The sequence below is a fragment of the Gossypium arboreum genome, chromosome 7 (assembly GCF_025698485.1).
Source record: "Gossypium arboreum isolate Shixiya-1 chromosome 7, ASM2569848v2, whole genome shotgun sequence".
Classification (NCBI taxonomy): domain Eukaryota; kingdom Viridiplantae; phylum Streptophyta; class Magnoliopsida; order Malvales; family Malvaceae; genus Gossypium; species Gossypium arboreum.
In genome coordinates, this window is record NC_069076.1 from 43362921 (window position 1) to 43388708 (window position 25788).

At 34.7% G+C, this 25788-nt stretch overlaps 1 long non-coding RNA gene and 1 other non-coding gene across 2 annotated transcripts; both read left to right on the top strand.

Annotated features, from left to right (window-relative positions):
• The first annotated feature begins 1282 nt into the window (after window positions 1-1282).
• LOC128296210 (small nucleolar RNA R71) lies at window positions 1283-1389 on the top strand. The gene has a single exon (XR_008286759.1). It is a non-coding gene; the product is annotated as a small nucleolar RNA R71 (small nucleolar RNA).
• Window positions 1390-19928: 18539 nt separating this feature from the next.
• On the top strand, window positions 19929-20997 carry LOC108482208 (uncharacterized). Its single transcript, XR_001870851.2, has 2 exons — window positions 19929-20490; window positions 20783-20997. It is a non-coding gene; the product is annotated as an uncharacterized LOC108482208 (long non-coding RNA).
• The last annotated feature ends 4791 nt before the right edge of the window (window positions 20998-25788 follow it).

Sequence of the window (25788 nt, forward strand, 5' to 3'; positions counted from 1 at the left end):
ATATTTAACAAATCTATCAGCTACTTGAATACTCATCCTAGTAGGTTTTGATTCCCCAAGGCTAAGTTGCTTGAACATTTTGTGAGGCATCAAATTAATGCTAGCGCCTAAATCAACTAGTGCCTTTTCAACATTTAAACTACCAATTAAACAGGGAATAGTAAAACTTCCTGGATCTTTCAGTTTGGTTGGCAGTTTATTTTCGATTATGGTTGAGCACTCCTCGTTGAGTTCTACTGTAGACAGCTCTTCAAACTTCCTTTTATTTGTTAGAAACTCCTTCAAAAATTTTGCATAGATAGGCATCTGCGAAATAGCTTCAACAAAAGGTAAGTTAATATGCAACCGTTTAAAAAGTTCAAGAAATTTACCAAATTGTGCATCTATGCGGTTTTTCTTCAACTATGCTAGATATGGGATTGGTGGTTTATATTCCCTTAGCACCAGTTTTTCACTTATTTTGTGTTTTACCTCCTCATCCTTCTTCCTATCAGATTCTTGTGGCAGTGTTTTTCAGATTCAGTTAACACATTCCTACTTAGGTAACTACTTTCACGTGCTTTTTTAGGTTGGGTTCGGTGTTACTAAGCAGGCTGCCTTGTGGTCTCCCTGAAATCATCTTAGCCAGCTGCCCTATTTGATTCTCGAGCCCTTAAATTGATACTTGTTAATTTTTAAGTGCAGTTTCAGTGTTTTGAAAATGGGTTTCTGCTACTGAAATAAACTTCGTCATCATCTCGTCAAGGTTCGGCTTTTTCTCTTGCTGGTAAGGCTGTTGTTGGAAGCCTGGAGGGGGTGGTGGTCTCTGATTTCCTTGGCCTCTCCATGAGAAATTTGGGTGGTTCCTCCAACCTGCATTGTAAGTGTTACTGTAAGGATTATTTTGAGGTCAATGATTATTACCCATATAATTTATTTGCTCGGTATCCATGTTGGGGCTAAAGGGTAAATATTCTGAATTGCCCATTCCACCTCCACTCGTGTCAGACTACATCACTGGATGTACCTGCGTAGAACCTTATCGACCGTCAATCTTTTTATTCAAGAGTTCTACCTAGTTTGATAGCATGGTGACTGCATCTAGGTTGAAAACACCAGCTGATTTTTTCAGCTTTGTTCTCATGGCTTGCCACTAGTAGTTATTCAGTGACATCTCCTCTATAAACTCATAAGCCTCCTCAAGTGTTTGTTATTTATGGTTCCACCGGCAGCTGCATGGACTATTTACCTAGTTGAGGGGTTCAAACCATTGTGAAAGGTTTTAACCTTTAGCCATAAAGGTAACCTATGGTGAGGGTGCATTCTTAGTAAGTCCTTATACCTCTCCTATGCGTCGTATAAAGTCTCTAAATCCATCTGTACAAAGGAAGAGATATCGTTCCTCAATTTGTCTGTCTTAGCCGGTGGATAGTACTTTAGTAAAAACTTCTCGATCATCTGTTCCCAAGTAGTAATTGAACCTCGCGGTAGGGAGTTCAACCACTTCTTAGCCTTGTTTCTTAACGAGAAGGGAAATAGCCTTAGGCGAATGGCGTTGTAAAAAATGCCATTGATCTTAAAAGTGTCGCAATAGTCCAGAAAGTTGGCCAAATGAGTAGTCTTGCAAACCATCGAATTGAATAAACTGCTGGATCATCTGAATTGTATTTGGCTTTAGCTCAAAATTGTACATAGTACGAGGAGCAGGATTCTGATTTACAGGAATTACTACAACCACAGGAGGTAGCGAATTATTATGATTTTCAGCCATCTCCTTGGTAGTATTGGTATCGTCCTCGTGCTCTTCCTCTATATACTGTAAACTTCGCCTTATTTCTCTACGATTTCTGCGAGCTATGCTTTCAATTTCGATATAAAAAAGTAGAGGTCCTAATGGGTTTCTTCCAGTCATAAACAACAAGAACCTGCCAGAAGCAAACAAAAGAAAAATTAGTAATTAAAATAAAAAATAAAAATAAATTGCAATAAAAATAAAAAATGGCTAAAGTAATAAAAATTAAGCGTTCCTAATATCTTAGTTCCCGGCAACGGCACCAAAAATTTGATGATCGTTTTATGAACCACTAAATTAGACTATGATCATGACTAAGGCAAGCACACCTATCGAATGATAGTATTAGTTACAGTGAGTCCAGAGTATCGTATCCACAAGGACTAAAAGTACTAGTATTAACTTTCTTTCTATTATTTGGCCTAAAATATATGGGATTTGTTTTAATCTAAAATTAACTAACTAAATAACTACTTAACGTGACAGAGAGAGACGAAAGTAATCGAATAAACTGATAATAAAGACTGTTGAATAGGCACGGGCGTGTAGTCTACCTGTGTAAGTCGTGCTTCGATCCGGCCAAAGGGACACGGCCGTAAGGCATGCCCATGTGAGGAAGCCCAATTCGTGTTGATTTACCATGTGGGTCCAGTTTCTCTATTTTTGGCCCGTTTCTCGCTCTTTTTACTCTCCTATGCTCATCTAAGTATAAAATATGAAATTAAAGAATTAGGAGCATCAAATTCACCAAATCTAAGGAGACACCATCCATAAATGTGCTACGCATGGGATAAAAACATGTATAAATTACGGTTTATCAATAACGCAACTGTAAATTGCAGTGTAGACTTCTAACTTATTGGTCCTCTAGCAAGTGTAAATACATAACCGGTGGTTGATCTTCGTTTATCCAAATCACCGGCATAGTCAGAATCAATGTACCCAATAACATCTTTACCAAGTGTTGTATCCTGCTTGAACAGTAATCCAACATCCATGGTCTTCTGAATGTATCGTAGAATCCATTTCACAGCTTGCCAATGTCCTTTTCCAGGATTATGCATATACCTGCTCACTATACTAACTGCCTATGAAATGTCAGGTCTTGTACACACCATTGCATACATCAAGCTACCTACTGCATTAGAATATGAAACTTGTAACATGTATTCTTGTTCGTTTTCATTGAAGGAGATAGTTGTGCAGAAAGCTTGAAATGAGAAGCCAACGGGTACTTACAGGTTGTCTGCTCATTCTATAACACCCCTTACCCATTCCCGAGACTGAGACCAGGCACGAGGCATTACCAGACACATACTCAAATATTTTTGGGAAATACTATTTATAAAAGTTCATTGCAATTTGAACCCAATCAAACAACATCTTAGTGCCGCTATTATGGGCCTACGAGGCCCAAAACATATATTGAAAATGACCCTAGACTAAATCGGGGACCTGAGGAAATTTTAAGAAAATTTCTAGATTAATGTCTCACACGCTCGTGTGGAGACAATGCACACGCCCGTGTGCTTTGGGACACACCCGTGGCCCCTACCCGTGTGGAATTAATTGAATTTATTTCCTATTTCGAACCTACAGGGTTTTCACACAGCCCAACACACGACCGTGTGCCTGACCCGTGCCTCTCACACCGCCTAGACTCGCCCGTGTCCAAGAACTCGAGCATTCTATTTATGATGTCAGCATGCATTTTGGGGCACACGGCCAAGACAAATACCCGTGTGCTAGGCCGTACCCTACACACGGTTGAGACACACGACCGTGTCTCTACCCGTGTGTTTACTATCATGCATTCTGGCTTAAAATGTTTAGCTACAGGGGACACACGGACGGACTACACGCCCATGGGGCTATCCGTGTGTCACACACAGCCTAAACACATACCCGTGTGTCTATCTGTGTGGACCTTATTGGGCTATTTTCCAAGCCTTTGGTCACCCTCTAATATTCATATCCACTTATAGTTTTCAATAACACTTAACATGGTCTAATTATACTCTTAAATGACCTTAATATGCCTCATTGCATGTAAACCTCATCTCATCGATTTTTATACATGCTAGGTTATCCCATTTATATTAAGGATTTCTATGACTTGTAACTCAATTGAGCTTGACTCGTTATCTTAACTCATTGCCAAATTGTGGCCTAACCACCCCATGTGATTTGGTCATATTGTATATCACTAATTATAACATACCATATTTAATCATCACAAGAACATTGGAACATAACATGCACAATTTGGTAGGTCATAACCTACACCAAAATGAGCCAATTCCCCTGGCCATACACAAGTGAATATGTATACTTTTATAAGCCTTCATATTGGCTAATCAAGTGACATATATAACAAAATAACAAAAGCCCTATACATGCCATTAACAAAATAAGAGTGTCTATATACCAAAGCTAGACAAGATGATAGTGTGTTGATTTTCCAATCGTCTCCCAATCTTCACAAGTCCACGAGCTCTGTAAGACAGGAAAAAGAGAGGGGTAAGCATTTACATGCTTAGTAAGCCCGTGTAACTAGAAAGTAAAGTTACCGATTAATTAGCATGCATCCATATTAGGCAATAAAATCAACAAGCATGAAATAATTTCCCTATCACATGCACTCAAACCGACAAGTTAGTTCCATAACAGTACATCATGTAACTTGTCTTAGATGAGATCATCATCCAACATTTTCATTTTTCTATCTCATGTTGATCCCGTGGAGTTTCTCAGAAATTTCGATGGATTATCCATTTACCGTCAAGTCATAAAAGCGATCATCTCAAGTACGCGCTCCCGCCAACCTCACATCATACGGTGGGATTACCAGTCCAGGATAAATCCCTGGTAATTTAAACTCATAGGGCGATGTCGGGATTACCAGTCTAGGCTAAATCCCTTATAGTGACAAACACCTTTAATGAGCTCGGATCTAAATTACCAGTTCAGGCTAAATATAGACCCTAATCGGATTACACGTCCGGGCTAAATCCACAATGCACACATATTCTTCGGGAGGCTCGATCACTCAAAGAACACCCGTCTGGGCTAGATCCTTTATATATTTGAGATCAACGAATTATCTGTCCGGGCTAAATCCTTTTCTACAACACATGCATGATCTCAAGTCATGTAAGCCATGGTTTATCCATCGAATTTCCCTTTTTGACTTCAACCGGGACATTTATTATCATACCATTATTATTAACACATTTCATGGACTTTCATGCCATCGCTATAACCAATTATCATACATTCGTAAATCATGCAATTAGACATATTAATGGTTTACTTTAAGTTATTCAAACATACCTGGTACTCGTTCGCTTTCGCGTTTCGGTTGTTCCAAAACTTCTCGTTTTCCTTGATCGACCTCCGGAATTTGTTCCTCGAGCTCTATAACAATAAAAATGAATCATTAATACCTCACATTATTCTTTTTGAGTCTAAATTTCACCCCCAGACAAAATGACCATTTTGTCCTTAACTTTTCACATTATTTAAGATTTAGTCCCTAGGCTCGTTTGATGAAATACATGAATTTTCTACATTACCCAAGCCTAGCTGAATGTTCTTTCCTGTTTTGAAAGCTCACATTTTCCATTATTTCACATTTCTACCACATATTTTACACCTTTTGCAAAAAGGTCATTTTAGGGTTTTTCATGAAAATCACCTAGAAAAAGATGTTTAACACACATCCAGCTTTCATATTCCTCCATAAATCATCAAATAATAAACATGTCACACATGGGTCACTTTACATACATGAACCCTAGCTCAAAATATGGGTAGAAATGGAGAGAATAAGTTACCAGGATTTAAAAATACGAAGAACATTAAAAATGGGGCATGAGAGCACTTACTATTGAGCTTGAAAATGTTGAAAACCCTAGCTATAGAGGGCTTGTGAAATTTGGCTAGATGAGGGAGAAGAATGGCTGATTTTTACCTTCATTTTCCCATTTTATTTCATTAATTAACCAAATGACCAAAATGCCTTTAAGCCATTTCTTTCAAATTTTATCCATACATGCCTATTTTTGTCCATAAACTTTAAAATTGGGAAAATTGATCTTTAAGGACTTTTAATTAATAATCTAAATCAATTTCAGGCAAATTGCTTCTAGAATCCAAGTTTTTAATTTATTCAATTTGGTCCTTATTTTCCAATTGGACACTTTACTCATAGAATTTCTTCATGAAACTTTAACACATGCATATTTCCATATTCTAGACCTCATAATAATCATAAAATAAATATTTCAATGTTGAATTTGTGGTTTCAAAACCACTGTTTTGACTAGGCCCTATTTCGGGATGTTACATTTCTCCCCCCTTAGGGACTTTCGTTCTCGAAAGTCTTACCAGTAAACGGGTTCGGATATTAGCTTCTCATGGTTTCTTCTGGCTCCCATATAGCCTCTTCCAAACCATGTCGATACCATAAGACTTTTACCAAGGCCATATCTTTATTTCTCAGTTGTTTAACCTCACAAGCCAAAATCTTCACCGGTTCTTCACCATAGGTCGTGTCCAGTCTAATTTCAATCTCCATCGGTGAAATTACATGAGAGGGGTCTGATCAATATCGCCTTAACATAGATACATGGAACATATCATGAATCTTTTTCAGTTCTGGTGGCATTTCCAAGCGATAGGCTAATGGTCCAACTCTTTCAGTGACCTCATATGGTCCAATAAACTGTGGACTCAGTTTCCTTTTTCGGCCAAATCTCAATACCTTTTTCTATGGAGATACTTTCAAGAACACTTTGTCTCCGACTTGGAACTCAATCTCTTTTCTTTTCAGATCAGCATATGACTTTTATCTATCCGATTTCTCTTTTAAACAGTCATGTATCACTTTGACCTTTTCTTAAGTTTCTTTGATTAGATCAACTCCGTGAATCTGACTCTCCTTAAGTTCTATCCAATATAATGGAGTTCGACACTTTCTGCCATACAAGGCCTCAGAAGGCGCCATCTTCAAACTCGTTTGAAAATTGTTGTTATAGGCGAAGTCTACCAATGGCAAGTATTTTTCCCAGCTACCTTGAAATTCAGGATGCAACATCGCAACATATCTTCAAGAATTTGAATCATCCGCTCAGACTGACCATCGGTTTGCGGGTGAAAAGTTGTACTAAAACTCAACCTAGTACCCAAGGCTTCTTGTAACTTCTTCCAGAATCTCGAAGTGAATCTTGTAACAAGTCGGCCAACTTGTTAACAGAGTAATCTGTCCTTACGGGGATAAAATGAGTTGACTTTGTCAACTTATTAACCATAACCCATATAACATCTTTCTTTTTCGGGGTCAATGGTAATCCGATCACGAAGTACATAGTGATTTTGTCCCACTTCCATTCGGGGACCATCTCAGGCTGTAGTAAACCTGAAGGTACTTGATGGTCCGCCTTGACTTACTGGCATATCAAGCATTTCGATACAAATTCAGAGATGTCTCTTTTCATGCCGTTCCACCAGTACATTTTCTTTAAATCATTGTACATTTTGGTATTTTCAAGATGAATAGACAAACGGTTATCATGTGCCTCTTGCAAGATTTCTCAAATAATTTCATCGTTCCTCGATATACATACTCTATCTCTGAACATCAAATGTCCATTAGATCTGATCTGAAAATCTGATTCGATACCTGCCTCACATTGAGTTCTTTTGGCTTGCAAGTCACTATCATTAGTCTGACCATCATAAATCTCCTGAAGAAATGTTGGCCTAGCCCTTAGTTCTGCCAAAACCAAACCATCATCAAACAAAACCAATCGAGTTTCATGGCCCTCAATGCAAATAAAGATTTTCTACTTAACGCATCGGCGACCACATTCGCCTTTCCCAGATGATAATCTATGATCAGCTCATAATCTTTAATTAGTTCTAACCATCTCCGCTGTCTCAGATTCAATTCTTTTTGAGTCATCAAATACTTCAAACTCTTGTGGTCTGTGAATATACGATAAGTCTCACCATATAAATAATGCCTCCAAATTTTTAAGGCAAAAAAAATGACGGCAAGCTCTAAGTCATGCGTCGGATAATTCTTCTCATGTGGTTTCAACTACCGCGAAGCATAGGCTATTACCTTGCCATCTTGCATAAGTACACAACCCAGTCCATTTAAGGACGCATCGCTGTAGACCACAAACTCTTTTCCTGACTCAGGTAATACTAGAACTGGAGCTTCCGTCAGTAATGTCTTCAACTTTTAGAAACTCTACTAACACTTTTCTGACCATTTGAACTTAACGTCTTTCTGTAGCAACCTCTTCAATGGAATTGCTATTATGGAAAATCCTTTCACAAATCTTCGGTAGTAACTAGCTAAGCCCAAAAAGCTTCTAACCTCAGTTACATTTTTAGGTGGTTTCCATTCAACGATGGCAGAGATCTTACTTGGATCAACTCGGATGCTATCACCCGAAACCATATGACCCAAAAACCCTACTTCTTGGAGCCAAAATTCACTCTTGCTAAACTTAGCATACAATTTTTTCCCTTAAAGTCTGCAACACCGTTCTCAGGTGCTTCGTATGCTCTGTCTCATCCTTGGAATATATCAAAATATTGTTAATGAACACGATGACAAACTTGTCCAAGTATGGTCGAAATATCCTATTCATAAGGTCCATAAATACAGCCGGTACATTCGTTAACCCAAATGGCATAACAAGGAATTCATAGTGACCATACCTCATTCTGAAAGCTGTCTTAAGCACATCCGATTCCTTAACTCGCAACTGATAGTAACCGGATCTCAGGTCTATCTTAGAGAATATAGTGGCTCCCCTCAACTGGTCGAACAAATCATCGGTTCTTGGTAAAGGATACTTATTCTTAATAGTTACCTTATTTAGCTGCCGATAATCTATACATAGCCTCATTGAACCATCTTTCTTCTTTACAAATAATACGAGAGCACTCTAAGGCGAAAAGCTAGGCATTGCAAAACCTTTATCCGTTAGTTCTTGCAACTGTGCTTTTAACTCTTTTAGCTCGGTTGGTGCCATCCTGTACGGAGCAATAGAAATAGGAGCTATTCTTGGCACTAGTTCAATACCAAACTCTATCTCTCTATCAGGAGGTAGTCTGGGTAATTCTTCATGGAACACGTCTGGATATTCATATACTATTGGTATGGACTCAATCTTCAACTTCGTTTCCTTAGTGTTCAGTACAAAAGCAAGGTAGGATTCGTAGCCTTTTCTCATACATCTTTGAGCAGCTATTGATGTAATTACAATCAGCGGAGTATCCAACTCTCTTGAATCAACCCGTAGAATCTCACCATTTGGGCACTTCAATTCAATATACTTGCTACCACAATTTACAATTACATCATGCATGGCTAACCAATCCATGCCAAGTATTACATCAAACTTATCAAATAGCAATAACATAAGGTTAGCTGGAAAACAATGACCCTGAATCATCAAGGGACAATTTTTACAGATTTTATCAACCAAGATTGACTTGCCTAATGGGTTCGACACTCTAATATAAATTCTGTAGGTTCAATGGATATATTCATACTAAATACCAATCTCATGAAAATGTATGAATGCGTCGATCCCGGATCAGTTAAGGCAACAACACAAGTATTAAAAAGAGAAAAAATACCCGTGATGACGTCAAGAGCAGAGGCTTCTTCTCGAGCGCGTATTACATACGTTCTTGTCGAGGCTCGAGCCTCTAATTTCAAAGTGTCTTTGGCTGCAACTCGACTGCCACTAGCACTCCAGTATCTCAGAGGTCTACCTCGTGGAGTAGGAGTACTCGAATTCGGGACTAGTTCCATCTCTTTATTAGTTCGCTCTGGGCAATCTCTGAGGAAGTGGTCAAGAGAACCACATCTAAAGGACGCACCACTCTTCATTCGGTACTTTTCGAAGTGAAATTTATTGCAGCTTTTACACTTCGACTTTTGGTCATTGACACTCCCTACACTAGTCACCATCGGGGAAGAAGACTTTTAGTTACGCCGTTTGGAACTTCTCGCTCTACCCGAATATCTTAATGATGAAGTGGAGCATTCACGTTGGCTCTTTGATTTCTTTGTGGGAAATGAGAGCGTCTTACCGCTGGATCTCTTGTTCGCAACTCGAGCTTCTCTCTTAGCTTGCTTCCTTTCATTATTGAGCTTCTCGATTTTCTTGGCTTGATCAGCTAATGCAGCGAACTCTCGTATCTCAAGAATCCCAATCAACAACTTGATTTCTTCATTCAGACCTTCCTCAAAGCGTTTACACATTTCTGACTCTGTTTGAACCCATTCAGTCGCATACTGACTTAGCCTTAGAAACTCTCTTTCGTATTTAGCTACAGTCTTATCTCCTTGTTTGAGTTCTAAGAACTCCTTTCGCTTCGAGTCTAGGAATCTTTGACTGGTGTATTTCTTCTTAAACCCCGCTTGGAAAAATTCCCAAGTGATGTTTTCCTTTGGCACCACTGAAGGTACAGTCTTCCACTAGTGGTATGTAGTTTTCCTTTGACCGGGGCTTTACCAACTCTTACAGGTGCCATACCTCGTGGCACTTCCTCATCAAGTCGATTAGGGGGTAGGGAAGGTTGTGGCATGTTGGGGAGATTCCTCAAATAATCCTCAAACCATTCATCCATCATATCAAAGAAGGCGACTTTGGCCTCTTCCCAGCCTTCAAACATAGGCCTTTTACTACTACTAGAAATAGCTCTTGTACGGAAGCTGGAGTATGGCTCTCGGCTCTCTCGGGCTCATCTTACGCTTGATTGGAAGGCAATTACTATATTCAAAGACGATGAAATAGTTAGGAGATGTCACACTATCAACGTTCATATAATGAAATGTATAGCTAAACTTGATACACTCTACGGTAGTCTTAGAACCGACTAAATCTTAGCTCTAATACCACTAAATGTAACACCCCTTACCGATTCCCGAGACCGAGACCAAGCACGAGGCATTACCAGACACATACTCGAATATTTTTGGGAAATACTATTTATAAAAGTTCGTTCCAATTTGAACCCAATCAAACAACATCTTAGTGTCCCTATTATGGGCCTACGAGGCCCAAAACATATATTGAAAATGGTCTGGGACTAAACCGAAGACCTAAGAAAATTTTAAGAAAATTTCTAGGTTAATGTCTCACACGTTCGTGTGCTTTGGGACACTCCCATGTCCCCTACCCGTGTGGAATTAATTGAATTTCTTTCGTATTTCGAACCTATAGGGGTTTTCACACGACCAAGCACACGTCCTAGACACGCTCGTGTGATCGCCCATGTCCAAAAACTCGAGCATTCTGTTTATGATGTCAGCATGCATTTAGGGGCACACGGCCAAGACACACGCTCGTGTGCTAGGCCGTGCCCTCTACATGGTTGATACACACGGCCTTGTCTCTGCCCGTGTGTTTACTACCATGATTCTGACTTAAATTTTTTAGGTTCAGGGGACACACGGACGGACTACATGCCCATGGGGCTATCCGTGTGTCACACACGGCCTAGACACATGCCCGTGTGTCTACTCGTGTGGACCTTATTGGGCTATTTTCCAAGCCTTTGGTCACCTTCTAATATTCATATCCACTTATAGTTTTCAATAACACTTAACATGGTCTAATTATACTCTTAAATGACCTTAATATGCCTCATTGCATGTAAACCTCATCTCATCGATTTTTATACGTGCTAGGTTATCCCATTTATATTAAGGTTTTCTGTGACTTGTATCTCAATTGAGCTTGACTCGTTATCTTAACTCATTGCCAAATTGTGGACTAACCACCCCATGTGATTTGATCATATTATATATGACTAATTGTAGCATACCATATTTAATCATTACATAAACATTGGAACATAACATGCACAATTTGGTAGGTCATAACCTACACCAAAATGAGCCAATTCCCCTGACCAAATACAAGTGAATATGTATACTTTTATAAGCCTTCATATTGGCTAATCAAGTGACACATATAACAAAATAACAAAAGCCCTATACATACCATTGAACAAAATAAGAGTATCTATATACCAAAGCTAGACAAGATGATAGTGTGTTGATTCTCCAATCGTCTCCCAATCTTTACAAGTCCACAAGCTTTGTAAGACAGGGAAAAGAGAGGGGTAAGCATTTACATGCTTAGTAAGACCGAGTAAGTGGAAAGTAAACTTACCGATTAATTAGCATGCATCCATATTAGGAAATAAAACCAACAAGCATGAAATAATTTCCCTATCACATGCACTCAAACCGACAAGTTAGTTCCATAACAATACACCATGTAATTTGTCTTAGATGAGCTCATCATCCAACATTTTCATTTTTCTATCTCATGTTGATCCCATGGAGTTTCTCGAAAATTGCTATGGATTATCCATTTACTGTCAAGTCATAAGAGCGATCATCTCAAGTACGCACTCTCGCGAACCTCACATCATACAGCAGGATTACCAGTCAGACTAAATCCCCCGTAATGTAAACTCATAGGGTGACGTCAGGATTACCAGTCTAGGCTAAATCCCTTATAGCAACAAACACCCATAATTAGCTCAGATCTGAATTGCCAGTCCAGGCTAAATTCAGACCCTAATCGGATTACACATTTGGGCTAAATCCACAATGCACACATATTCTTCGGGAGGCTCGATCACTCAAAGAACACCCGTCTGGGCTAGATCCTTTCTATATTTGAGATCAACGGATTACTTGTCTGGGCTAAATCCTTTTCTGCAACACATGCAGGATCTCAAGTCATGTAAGCCATGGCTTATCCATCGAATTTCCCTTTTTGACTTCAACCGGGACATTTATTATCATATCATTCTTATTAACACATTTCATGGACTTTCATGCCATCACTATAACCAATTATCATACATTCGTAAAACATGCAAGTAGACATATTAATGGTTTACTTAAAGTTATTCGAACTTACCTGGTACTTGTTTTGGTTTCGCGTTTCGGTTATTCCAAAACTTTTTGTTTTTCTCGATCGACCTCCGAAATTTGTTCCTCCGGGTCTATAACAATAAAAATGAATCATTAATACCTCACATTATTCTTTTCGAGTCTAAATTTCATCCCAGACAAAATAACCGTTTTGCCCTTAACTTTTCATATTATTTACGATTTAGTCCCTAGGCTCGTATGATGAAATGCATGAATTTTTTACATTACCCAAGCCTAGCTGAATGTTCTTTCCTCTTATGGCAGCCCACATTTTTCCATTATTTCACATTTCTACCACATATTTTACAACTTTTGCAAAAAGGTCCTTTTAGGGGTTTTTCATGAAAATCACCTAGAAAAAAAATATTTAACACACATCCAAATTTCATATTCCTCCTAAATCATCAAAGAATAAACATGTCACACATGGGTCACTTTACATACATGAACCCTAACTCAAAATATGGGTAGAAATGGAGAGAGTAAGTTACCGAGATTTTAAAAATACGAAGAACACTAAAAACGGGGCTTGGGAGCACTTACTATTAAGCTTGAAAATGTTGAAAACCCTAGCTATGGAGGGCTTGTGAAATTTGGCTAGATGTGGGAGAGGAATGGCTGATTTTTTCCTTCATTTTCTGATTTTATTTCATTAATTAGCCAACTAACCAAAATGCCCTTTAGCCATTTCTTTAAAATTTTATCCATACATGCCCATTTTTGTCCAAAAACTTAGAAATTGGGAAAATTTCTCTTTAATGACTTCTAATTAATAATCTAAAGCAATTTCAAGCAAATTGCTTCTAGAATCCAAGTTTTACAGTTTATTCAATTTGGTTCTTATTTTCCAATTGGACACCTTACTCATCGAATTTCTTCATGAAACTTTAACACATGCATATTTTCATATTATAGACCTCATAATAATCATAAAATAAATATTTCAATGTCGGATTTGTGGTCCCGAAACCACTGTTCCGACTAGGCCTTATTTCAGGATGTTATACGTTCATGCCAAACCGCTGTAGTACTTTTTTCAAATATTGCTTCTGAGACAAGCAAACTCTGCCATGAACTCTATCTCTACATATTTCCATACCAAGAATCTTTTTAGCTTCATCTATATCTTTCATCTCAAACTCAAGGTTGAGTTGAGTCTTTAATCTCTCAATTTCAACTTTACTCTTAGATGCTATCAACATATCGTCAACATATAAGAGCAAGTATATGAAAATTCCTTCTTGTAGCTTCTAAAAATACACGCAATGATCAAATTTACTTCTTGTGTACCTTTTCCCTTTCATGAACTGATCAAATTGCTTGTAGCACTGCCACTAATTAAACCCGTGTCATAAATATCTTTGGTATACAAAATGCTTGTCTAAGCTAAACATGTAGTCATGTTGGATTAGCCATCTGGTCTAAACCTTTAATGGCACATTCAATTGCTTGGTCAAGCTGAAAATGTACATGTAAGGTTACCCGTTTGGACTAAACCTTTAAAATGGCATAAGGTTACTCGTTTGAGCTAAACTTGCGTCACATGTATCTACGAGTTCGCAACAAATATTGAATTTTGATAATCATCAGTAATCAATTCGTATCAGTGTGCACAAGACCTTATTTACATATCAATCGCATCAAAACATTTATTAAGTTCACCCGAGTATATTTAATATACATATATATTTCTTTACAATTTAGTCAAAGTCTCACCTTCTGTACCAAATCACAAATAATTCAAATTACAACCAAATATATACATATTCATAATTCAAATATATAGAAATTTAAATATAATCATACCATATGAACCTAGAAAACAACAAGCAATCATATTCTGTATGTACTAATTAATTACTAACACCTAGTTGTCACTTACTCAGGATTGGTGTAAGTCAAACTATGAACGTCACAAGTGAATAAATCTATAGATGAATTCAGGATTTATGCGACTTGGGTCTTGTCCAATGTGTTGTTAATCCAGACAATTACATCTATATCTCTCTCTTCTGGGAGTTATCCATTCTAATACCTAAGATTAAGTATCTCCCACTTGGACTTGATAAATGACATGATAGTTTTTTAATCAATTTGCTCAATTCCAATTAGACTATGGACCATTTAGATTACCTATTAATGTAATTTGTCTTATCACATTATGATCTTACCACAAAATGCAACTTAATATTAGTTTAAAATTAGGTGACCAGTGAGTTCATATTTGTTTATTCATTTTTCTTTGCATGGAAAAAACGTATAGGACAAATATAAATGATATTAATGTGAATGATGAAATTTTATTGAACCAATCTATTCAAAAAATTATAATTTCATATAACAAGAACTACATTATGGGAGCTAGATCCTAATAATAAACCCTTCCAAACATCTTTTGCCATTAGATCAATCCTCTTATAATCCAAGCCTTGCAACTTCCAAATAAGCTTATATTTAACCTTACCGAGTACAAACCACTAAAATTTTCTTGCCATATCAACCTGTCATTCACATGACCTCCTGTAAAAGGAATCTGTAGTATAGTAGCATCCTCCTGTTCAAATATGCTTTGAATAAATTGTTCACTCCACCTCCCTTTTTGCATATTCAACAACTCTAAAACAAATGTCACTGTGCAAGACTCATTTTAACATGTTTAAATCTTCCTTATCATAGTCTTCATGAGCCATCAGTCTCCCTATATAAAAATTCACCCACCACAATATAAACCCTCATCCAACACTCGCTTAGTAGCCAGGATACTTCTCCACATTGGAGAAGGATTTCAACCCATTTGTGCATCCATAAATGTGCCTTAAAGGAAAATATTTCACTCTAAAAATTCTAGAAACAAGTAAATTTTCTTAATAAAGTAGTTACCACCCTTGTTTAGCTAGCATGGCAACATTAAAAACTTTCTATTCTTGGAAGCCTATACCTCTTATTGATTTTGCTTCACACAACTTACCCCAACTAAGCTAATGTAACTTTCTTTTATAATCTTGTCGCCCTACAAAAAATTACACATAATTTAATTTTATGAATTTTGAGTTGATTTAAATTTAATTTTATGAAATTTGACCATAGAGATGTTTCCCCAATATCAAAGCTAGAAATTAACCCTTTACAACAACGAATTTAAATAAGAAAAATAGCAAAGAAATAATCACAAGGATAAATCTCCAAGATCTATCCCTTTTCTATCTTTTTTTTTGTCTAGATGATCTCTTCATTTAGGTTTGCAAAAACCTATAAATCTTCATCTCCTATTTTGTCTCTAATAGCTCCAAAAGGTTAGAAATAACTTCTTTGACATAAATAGAGCTTGAGTATACATTAAAAGTAACCAAGTGATATCCAAATACTCAAGGAAGAAATTAACAAGAAAATCATTTAGCTTTTCATTTTTTCTTCTTATCTATTGGGGATCGACTTGGTTAAATAACGAACAAGTAAAAAAAATGGTGGAAGAAATTAAGAAGTTGAACACACAAATTTAACGTGAAAAAATCTCTCCAATGAGGATAAAAAACCATGAGCATATATAATTTTTCTATAATGGAAAAAGAACGAAGAGTATAAAAGATAGAGATAAAAGCTAAACCACGAAACCTGAAAACAAAGAACCCTCAAAATGTAAACACAAAATTCTCTAAAAGTGTCATGAGTTCTAATCTTTAATGGGTGTATTTTTTAATGTTGTAAAAAGAGCCTATTTATAGGCTTAATTTGTAGGTCAAATAATAAAATAATCTAGACTAATCAGAGTTCAATTGAAACAAATAAACAGAATTTAACTAAGAGATTATCTCTCAAATTTGACTGAATTATGAGGCATATTAAACAAATTTCCACCTTGACTCATATTTCCACAACGTCATCTTTGCCAAATCTCGCCACGGGCCTATCTTGAACTATGCAGAGAATTAACTAAGTCGAATCTATGCTTAGAAGCCGGAAGACTTCTAGCCTTTGAATTGTGCATTGCTAAATCAAAACTAACCCGGGTATGACTTTCATGAACATAGTGCCCTAACTTTGCAAAACCTGTATCCAAAAGATAACCTCTTTTCAACGAAACGGTAATACTTTTTCCCTCTTATAATCAAGTTGCCTCTGTTCCAAACTAGTTGACTTCAACTCTGTAATGAATGAGGGACATCCAATTTCACCGGTCACTGTAGAACCTTCCAAAATATAAAGATTGTCAGTCCTTTTACCTTTTAACAAACCGAGAGGCCCAAGAGACACAGTAATACCACTCGACTTGATGTTGATTCTGCAACCTTTCGAATCTAAAATACTCAAGGAGATGAAATTCTTTCATAAATCAGGTACATACCTGACATCTGAGAGTGTCCTAATCGTCCCATTGTGTATCCTAATTTTAACAATACCAATACCGGTTACCTTACTAGATGAATATTTCTCATACACACAACTCCACCTTCAACCAAATTGTATGCGGAGAACCATTCTTTGTTGGGACACATGTGGAAAGAACATCTCGAATCTATGATCCACTCGAACGTAAGCTTGGAGCTACTGCTCGTTGACAATAATAAGAAATTCTCATCACTTTTATCAACAAAATTAGCACCAACTACATCTTTCTCATTACTTTTAGCATCCATTTTATTTCGCAGTTTATAGCAATTTGCTTTGATGTGACCTAACTTCTTACACTAGTAACACCTTTTGTCTTGCTTCTTTAATGCTACCAAAACGGAAGCTTGCCTATCTTCCTTGCTATTTGAACCAAACTCATTGTCGAGTTTGTCTTTACTCAAGAAATGACCCTTCACATCCTCAAAGAAGAGTTTGTCTTTATCATAAATTAGGATTCCCCTGAAAGTGTATAAAGATGGTAAAGAGCAGAATAATAGTATAGCCTGATCTTTATCATCATTCTTAACCTTAAAATTATTTAAATCATTCAAATGAGTGATAAATTGAATAATGTGATATCTAAAAAGCTCATCTTCTTTCATGTGAAACGTAAATAGGCGTTTCAACACTAAAATGTTAGCTAGAGTTTTAGTTGCATAAAGAGTTTCTAACATTTTCCACAAGGCGTATAAGGTTTCTCCATCAATACCTCCCGCAATACCCTATACACGAGGCACAACTGGATTACAGATAGGGCCTTTTCATCAAGCTCTTCTCATTCTGCCTGATTTAGATTCTCAAGCTTTTTCCCAGTAACGACCTTTTCCAGGCTGGTCTAAACTAGAATTGCCATCATCCGAACTTGCCACAAATTGAAGTTTGTGACACCATTGAACTTCTCAATGTCAAACCTTGTTGTTGTGATCTCTGAATGGGCTAATCCACGAAAATTAGACTAGTTATGATACCACTTATTGGGGATCGACTCGATTAAGCAACGAACAAGTAAAAAATAGGAAGAAATTGAGAAATTGATCACACGTGAATGTGGAAAAACCTCTCTAAAGAGTACAAAAAATCATGGGCAAAGATAATTTTACTATAATGGAAAAAGAACGAAGAGTATAAAAGATGGAGATAAAAACTGCACCCTGAAACCCAAAAACAAAGAACCCTTAAAACGTAAACATAAAATTCTCCAGAAGTGTTATGAGTTCTAATATTTAATGGGTGTATTTTCTAAGGTTGTAAAAGAGCCTATTTATAGGCTAAATTCGTAGGTCAAATAATAATAAAATTATCTAAACCAATCAGAGTTCGACTGAAATAAACAAACAACGTTTAACTGGAAGATTGTCTCTCAGATTTGATTGAAATATGAAGCATACTCAACATTATCTTATATGCAATTGATTGGGCTTCATTGAAGATCACACATATGTTTTATTGTATTTGTAAGAACTTAATTTTGCAAAATCTCACTTATTAAGGGCTTATAATTTGTTTGCTCTTTGTATTAAAATGGCACTCAAGAAAGAAAAAAACTTTAAAAGGAGATTATAAGTTCTAAATTGAGCTTTAAAAGTAAAAGAGGTTTATATCTTAACCTTTATAAAATATAAAGCTTAAAGCATCGCTTACCTCTTAAAGTATACCATTTTTTTAGATTGGTACTAATTTTTTTTTTTGGCTCAAATTGGTACAAAAAGTATGATTTTCTTTCTTGATTCAGTCATTTCTGTCAACACCGTTAAAAAACATTTAATTGTTCCTAACCAATTATAGCATGAAAGTGTTATTATTTCTCATGCCATTAATCTATGTGGAATTAAATATGGAATCTAATTTGAAATTAAAAAAAAAACACATAAGTACATGTGTTTTTAAAAAATAAAAAAAATTAAATAAATTTGATTTACTTTACCTCTATCCAAATAGATTCCAAAATAGAAACCTCAAAAGCAACATTTTAACAACTAGTTTGGTCTCTAAGTAAGATAAGGATAATGATCAGAGTTTTGAGAATGTGATTGCCAATCCTCACTCCTCCTCCTTTCCAAATTCAACCAACATAAATTAGGAAGGGATAAAACATAGCATGAGAATGATTTGCTGATAGTGTAATGCACATGAAGATCAAAGTAAAAAATGCCAACTTTATACTGCACCTAGTTATCCTGAAGGCATGTCTAGATCATTGTTCAAAGGTTTATCGAAATAGCTGTTTAAACAAGGGATATAACATGGTGACTAAACCTGCATTTTAAGGAGTTGTTCGAACATGAGGAGAAACTTCAAATACAAAGGCAACTAATGTCCCAACACATGCATATCACTAATTAAAAAGGTTAAAATATGTCATAGGTCCTTATACTCTTTACAAATTTAGAATTTATATTTTCAAGAATTTAGTCTCATTTTTAGATTTCAAAATTCAAGTCTAATTGTTAACACAATTTGAAATTAAAAAAAAATACTCACTAGCAATGTACTAAAAAATAGGAGTTGTAATGTACTTGAATTTCACAAAATAATTTTAATAATATTAACAGCTGAGCTTAAATTTTAAAATATTAAAAAGCAAAATAAAAAAACCTAAAAGACATAAATTTATAACATATTTTATCCCATTAAAAACTAAAACTTGGATGCAAAAGCCATGTGAATATAATGTAAATAGAAGGTAAGAAAACTCATGACAGATCACATAATATTCCCAACTCTGGTTGGCAGTTGTAGAACCTTATCTAGCCGACCCAAAATAGAAATCTAATTAACCTAATTGGCCTTTGGAGACATTTCAACACACAGTTGTATTTGCTAAGAAACTCTCGTGACTCTTCGAACCCACCGAGTCCTGACAATTCTCAATCACGGGTATAATACCTCGTGGTGCCACCCTAATTAAACTATTCTTTTTTTGGTCTGGAGATGGAACATTCATTGATCAACAACCCTTTTGATCACTGTATAAAACCACCCCCAAAATTTTTACAAACACAAGCTCATCCAATCACTTTGGTTTAGTAGTAAAGTACTGAAGCCATGGCAGCAGGGAAGTTTGTTGTTCTGATGGTAATGGTCGTATTAATGGTTGAGGGCTCAAGGGCAATGACCTTGTGTCGCATGAATGATCAGGGACTTGAGGCGTGCAAGCCATCGGTGACACAGCCGAACCCGGTCGACCCATCACCCGAGTGTTGCAAGGCTCTGAAAGGGGCTGACTTGACATGCTTGTGTTCTTATAAGAATTCGGTGTGGCTAGGTACTTTGGGGATTGATCCAAAACTTGCCTTGGATTTGCCTCCAAAGTGCAAGCTCCAAATGCCTAGTGTTTGCTAAGGTACAATGCATTAATTGTTCATAATAAATTTTCATGGATTACTACTGTTATTTTCTAGTACCATGATCTTCTAGCTAGTATAGTGACCTATCTTTCATGATAAGTTTGGTTTGACTTAAATCCACTTAATATGTCATTTTCATCAAAGTGCCAATTGTGACATATACTGAAACCTGAGGATTGCAGGACAACTGGGGCATCAATTTTTGGCACCAACTATACAAAATACAAATTATAACCATGCATTTCTGTCATTTATTTGTATATCTTTGACATATATGTACTGTTTCAGGTTTCCAGAAGAGCATGAAGCTGCTTTCTCATGTTTGTTGGACTTTCACAAGTTTCTTTGTATTGTTTTGATGTGAAAATCTTTGCAAATCTTGTATCTGTTTCGTGTTAAATTATTATTTGGTTATTGAAGTTTGTACGGACAAGTGAGTGGAATTGGCCGCCTTCTGCTCTTTTTAATTCTCATTACTCTTTTTATGTTTTTGGTGTTCACAACTGCCCCATTTTCTTCTTGTTTAAAAGAAACCAACTTCAAATTTGGAAAGATTGAAAAGATGAGGAAATTTACATGGAAACTTACTTAACTTCAACGGTAATTCCAATGATTTTACAATCTGATTAAATTTGTCAGTTAAATTTGTTCAATTGGAGTATCATTTTGGAATAAAGAGTTGAATCGATTGACTCACAAATTAGTTAGATAAATTGAACTGATTGATTAGGCACTTTGAACCAAGTAATTTGATTTCTTTTTATTTTTTTAATTTTTAATAATTTATTTAATTAAATCACATTAATTGATTGAATCGATTAAACTGAAAATCGATGAAATAACTGATTTTATCACCGACTTAATTTTAAAGGTTTAATAGAAAATTTTTAAAAGTTAAATTTTGTTTATCATTATTATTAACTTGAACAAAATTCTCAAACAACGAAAAGTGATGTATGATATCTCCCTATTTAAAATTTCAAAGTGGGTGAGGGGGAAAGTTGCCGTTAAACTCGTATCATATCTCCCTATTTAAAATCTCACTCAAGCAATTACTCAAGTAATTTGTCATATATCATATATAACGATTACCCAAGTAAATTAATCACTTAATAATAATAGTATATCATATATATCATATTATATATATATATTCTAAGGTTTTGTGTCCCAATTATCCAATCCACATATGGCAACATAATATATCTATATATCCAATTTTTAAATTTGTAAATAATAATATTTTAAATTATAATATGTTTTTAAATTAATACAAATATAATTTTAAAATTATAATAATTAGATTTTACACCTCACTTTACTTGCGATGTCAACCTTTAATTATAATATAAATAAATTTATATTATAATTATATTAAATAATTATTATACTTTAGTATTTATGCAAATAAATTTAGAAATATATTCAAATGAAATATAATAAATTGAGAAATCAAAAACTAAAATAATTATATAATTTGTCAAACCCTTTAAATATTTCCATCAATTCAAAAAAAAAATTTAAATAATACAAATAAACTCCCAAGTGATACAAATACAAGAAAAAACACAATCCAAAAAATTATACACAAACCCTGCACTAGGTAGAGTCCTAGGAAAAGAAGATGAGTCTTATTAAGAGCCAATTCTAAATATGCATATTCTCATTACCACACTTCTTATATTTAATCGGTCAACTGTGGATCATCCCATACATTTATTTAACAATTATAATATTACATAATATAAATGTTATAAACAACAATAAAACAAATATATAAGGAGATGGGTAATTAAAATAAAATTGTCAATCAATATTTTCATAGTTCTATTTCTAGAAAATAAATGAAAAACAAATATTATATAGTTTTTCAATGCCATCGCTCTATCTTCTTCTCATCATGGACTCCTTTTGAAAAAAAAAATATTTAAGTCCTATATCATTTCGACTCACAAGAATTCTATGAATTTAAAAATTGTCATACATGGAGATGATAGTCCAAGATCTATTTCCTAAGAACCATAACCTTGACAAAAATAACAATTATATAAAATATATAATATTACATCCATTCTCATATATAACTCAAAACATGCATAAGATCTAAAAATGTCACTTTCTATGTAAGTATCTAGTAAAAATTTATTAAATCATCCATTAAAAATAGAAGGAAACAATATTGAGATAAACTTCGTTATCCAAAATGATGAAATGGAGGATAATTTTTGAAAAAGATAAAAATTTATTATGATACTAAAGCTAACCATGCATACAAGGATGATAATTTTAAAGGTCTTAATGATATAACTTATTTGTATGTTTTAATTTTCTTCATAAGAAATAGTTTTATATATTTTCCTATGACTATTTGCAATATTTCTAATTAAGCAATGATTTCTTTTAAATAAAAATATGAATTTTTTTATTCTTTCATTAAACCCAAGAAGAAAGACATGTCACGTAGATTTTGCTACAACATATTCTATCTTTAAAGGTAAAAGATTATTCTTATTTAATATTATATTAGATAAATATCAAAGTAATAAAAGGCTCCAAAAGAGCTATGATATTAAATGTCTTGCATTTCTAAAATGAATATGGTCCATTCATCCACCATGTGGATGGTTTTGATATTATATGATTCTGGTATACGTATCTAGAAAATAATCACATATGTAATATCAACTTACAACCTGTCATTTGCGAGTTTGTTTGTTTAAATAATTAATTTAAGATTATGCAATTAAGACAATTCATTTTGCTAATTCTGGTGAGTTTATGTTCTATGTTTACAATGATTATTGTATGTCAATTAGGATAAAAATTAAATATCTTGTAGCTTATGTTCACACACAAAACAATTTAGCTAAATTGTTTATCAAGTGCCTCCAATTAATAGTTAGGCCATTACTTATGAGAACAAAACTCCCTATTACAGCTTAGGATATGTTATTTTGCATGCAACAACACTTATACATATTAGGCCAACAAGTTATAATAAATACTCCCAATTACAATTGGCTTTTGGTCAGAAGCCAAATATTTTCCATCTTAGGATTTTTGGATGTGTAATATATGTTCCAATTGCTCCACCATAACACACAAAGATGAATGAGCCCTTATAGGAGGTTAGGAATGTAAATTGATATAAATCTCCTTCTTTTAATAAAAATCTTTGAGATATTAATTAGAGATTTAGTTATGACATAAGTTGTCAATTATTATGAGAAAGTTTTCCGAACATTAGCGGGAGAGAATAAAAAGTTGAACGAATAAAATACTTGGAATGATTTATCATTATTTGAGATCCTCATAAAAAGCAATGTGAACCAAAAGCTCAGTAGATAATTTATTTTACAAATAAACTCACAGGTTCATTTATTGACATAAAGAGAATTACAAAATCTCATATACCAATTGAAAATGCTTAAATACAAATTGATGTCCCAATAGAAAAAACTGTTAGCATAAAAGAAAGTAATCCACGCTTGAAGCATGGAAGACCAGTTGGTTCCAAAGATAAAATTCCTCATAAAAGGAAAAGAGAAAATATTCAAGATGGTCATATTGTGGAGGCAAGTGCTCGAAAAGAGGCCAAAGATATAACTAATAATAATATTAAAGCCCAGAAGAGGTTCAAGTACTTGAAAATAGTGATAATGAAGAGATCTCGATAAGTTATGTTACTTCAAGAAAAAGATGGAACTGGAAAAATGTAGTTGTCGACAACAATTTTGCTTATAATGTTGCTATTGAAATAACAAAAGAAAATGAGGATCCTGAGCCTAAATCTAATGAGGTATGTAGAAATAGAAAAGATTGGCCAAAATGGAAAGACACAATTCAAGTAGAATTGAATTCACTTTCTAAACGTAAGGTTTTTGGACATGTAGTCCAAACACTTAAAGATGTAAAGCCGGTAGGATATAAATTGGTATTTGTGCGAAAAACGAAATGAGAAAAATGAAGTCGTAAGATATAAGGCACGACTTGTACCACAAGGATTTCCGCAAAGACACAACATGTTGGAAAATTAGGTTTGAAAAATGCAGCGGAACATAAGTTTAAGGGAAAAACCAAAGTTTTAATTTTTTTTCCAAAAATAAGAACTTGGTTCTGATATCTAATGTAATAAGCACTTAATCAAAATTATACCTTTTTGATTCGTCTAGGATGAACGCCTTGACCGAGTAGTCTTCTCCGCTATCCTCAAGCTTATGTATACTGAGTGTTGGCTCGCTTTGAATAAAAAAATCACAAAATTACCGGCTGGATTATTTGTAATTTCTCTAAACTTCTAGGTCAAGTTGTAAATAAGAAAAATATCTCTAAAATCTTCTAAAATAATTTTTTAGAAAATTTTCTCTCTACAACTTTCTCTTAAATTCAAGTGTGTAAAAAATAATGACCCATGACTCTCTTTATACAAGGAGAGTTTAGAGAGTTCAACTATGATTAAACTTAATCACTTCAATATTAAATTAATATAATACTTATCAAGATAAATATTAGATTAAAATTAATATTAAATCTATTATATTAATAGAATATTTATCTATAAAATAAATATTAAATTAAATTTAATATTAAGATAATCACTTTAATATTAAATTAATAAAATACTATTAAGATAAGTATTAAATTAAATTTAATATTAAATATATTAAAATAATATTACTTTTGGAATAGTTAATCTGAAACCGAATTATCTGATAGAGTCCTAGTAGGAGTGTGATTCCTCCACTACTCAACTGCCGAATGACCAACCGCTGGCCACCAGAATGCTGTCGTCGACATCATCGTGTTCAGTGGTGCCATTGTAGGTGTGACACCCTCACGGTACCTTAAGCTAGTTTGGTTGTTGCCGGTTCGATCTGGGCCAATTTTTAGGTCTCGATTTTGGGTTATCAGGCCCAATTTTTTATCTCAAGTCCAATTTTCAAATTCAATTACCCATTGGGCCAATTGTCTAAATTGTAAAATAATTTAAAAAATTATCATTTTAATTTTAATTAATTTGATTAATTTAATTTTACTTGATCAAAATTAATTTTCCCAAAGATCACTAAGATTTTTTAAATTAATTTTTCAAGAAAATTCTTTAATCAAATTTTCTAGTTGAACAATTCTCACGATTGCTTAATTTAATCCTACATCGAATACATCGAGGTAAATTAAATTATTTCAAAAGTTGTAGAATTTTCTTCTGATTCAAATGCAGTCTGATCAAATTTTTGTTGAGCTAGCGAAGGGACCAATCAGATATATACAATTAGGCTCGAGTAATTGCAATT